Below are 2,504 nucleotides of genomic sequence, written 5' to 3' on the forward strand. Positions count from 1 at the left end.
TCCATAACCTAGTGATAGGCAAAAGAAGAAGAATCATATATGATGTTGGAGAGGGGTTAATAATTTGATGAATCAGAGAGAAATGACATATTTTAGGCAATCCTTTCAGAGATCTCACTAGTAAGGTCTTAACAAAATTATTATTATTTTTGCTTCTATTATTATTTGATCCAAATTCTTTATTGTATACTTAGGCTGAAATGGCATGGGCCATCATATATCATAGGTATAAGTGATTTGGAAAGTAAGGGGACCTGTGCTATAATAAAAAATAAGGGCACTTTGATATTTGGAGAGAACATTGTAGGCAAAACTGAGGTAATAATTTAAAAATCTTTTTACTCAGTCAGTCTCTGATGCAGGTAACAGAAAGAATTTGAGGAAAAATTGCTTTTATAGAGTGGACAATACTTCAGTCAAGTGGAGGAAACTGGTGCCATGAAAATTATTGATATATTCTTCCGATAGTTACTCAGTATTACTTAACTTATTAATTTGTTATCCAAATTTCTGAGGGTGTCTATGGAATACATATTCCTGCAGTTTTGAAAGAAGGAGGCAAAACTACGTCAATGGGAAAGCAGATTCAGCTTTGACTAGAAGGCAGGTAGAGTGTGTAGAGCACACATACTGTAGAGGTATGGAAGAAACTCTGCACTGAACTCACTGGAAAGCTTAAGTCCTGGGAAAGAGAAAGGAGTGAGTGGAGAGGCATGACATGTAGAACATTTTACAAATATTAAAATGTTAAAACTGTTATCTAGAAAGATGAGGATATTTGCCATGATCACACAGCTGGTAATGGCAATGTTGGAAGATATACACCCATGTATAGGTAAGTGATTTTCTTCAGGAAGAGATTTTTGTCCCCAGGGGTGATTTGGAACAGCTGGAAACAATTTTCAATTGATTATCACACCTTTGGGATGTGCAACTAGCTTCTAGAGGATAGAAGGAAGGAATGCTGATAAACATAACAATAAACAGAATGATCTTCCACAATGAACAATTATCTAGTTCTAATTATCAATAGTCCCAAGGTGGAGAAATGCTTTTTAAGATAGGGACAGAATCAGAGGAAACAGAAAGAGCAGGAAGAATGGAAAGCTGGTGTGGACCACACAGGGATAATATGCTCTTTACTCACTTACTTCTGATATAAAACCAATCCTCCCCTACATACATTTCATTCTGGGGCAGCGTTTCAATGGGAAATGACCTTGTGAATAATGTTTTAAATCTAGTTTCCTAGTGCCATCCATTAAAAAAAAAAAGCAAGTTATTTCTCCTCAAATTGAATGTGTCCTTCATTTAGAACTTGCCAGAATTCAGTTCAGTTCAGTTCAGTTGCTCAGTCTTGTCCGACTCTTTGCGACCCCATGGACTTCATCATGCCAGGCCTCTCTGTCCATCACCAACTCCCGGAGTTTTCTCAAACTCATGCCCATTGAGTCAGTGATGGCATCCAACCATCTCATTTTCTGTCATCCCCTTCTCCTTCCAACTTTAATGTTTCCCAGTATCAGTGTTTTTTCCAATGAGTCAGTTATTTGCATCAGGTGGCCATAATATTGTAGTTTCCGCTTCAGCATCAGTCCTTCCAATGAATATTCAGGACTGATTTCCTTTAGGATGGACTGGTTGGATCTCCTTGCAGTCCAAGGGACTCTCCAGAGTCTTCTCCAACACCACAGTTCAAAATCATCAATTCTTCACCGCTCAGCTTTCTTTACAGTCCAGCTCTCACATCCATACGTGAATACGGAAAAAGCATATCTTTGACTAGACAGACCTTTGTTGGCAAAGTAATGTCTCTGCTTTTTAATATTCTATCTAGGTTGGTCATAACTTTCCTTCCAAGGAGTAAGTGGCTTTTAATTTCATGTCTGCTGTCATCATCTGCAGTGATTTTGGAGCCCCAAAAATAAAGTCAATCACTGTTTCCCCATCTATTTGCCATGAAGTGATGGGACCAGATGCCATGATCTTAGTTTTCTGAATGTTGAGTTTTAAATCAACTTTTTCCACTTTCTTCTTTCACTTTCATCAAGAGGCTCTTTAGTTCCTCTTCACTTTCTGCCATAAGGGTGGTGTCATCTGCATATCTGAGGTTATTGATATTTCTCCTGGCAATCTTGATTCCAGCTTGTGCTTCTTCCAGCCCAGCGTTCCTCATGATGTACTCTGCGTATAAGTTAAATAAGCAGGGTGACAATACACAGCCTTGATGTAGTCCTTTCCCTGTTTGGAACCAGTCTGTTGTTCCATGTCCAGTTCTAACTATTCCTGATCTGAATACAGATATCTCAAGAGGCAGGTCAGGTAGTCTGGTATTCCCTTCTCTTTAATAATATTCCACAGTTTGTTGTGATTGCCAGAATTGAGTAATATCAAAGTAATCTTCAGTCTCATCTCCCTTTCTCCTAGGAACAGTATCTGGCCCACGGCAGATGAAAGCTGACCATTGTCCCATGTCAGTGCTATGTCAGGGTGTGGATAATATC

Source organism: Moschus berezovskii, chromosome 11, assembly GCF_049115385.1.
Source record: "Moschus berezovskii isolate FMDL1 chromosome 11, NW_MosBer_1.0, whole genome shotgun sequence".
Classification (NCBI taxonomy): domain Eukaryota; kingdom Metazoa; phylum Chordata; class Mammalia; order Artiodactyla; family Moschidae; genus Moschus; species Moschus berezovskii.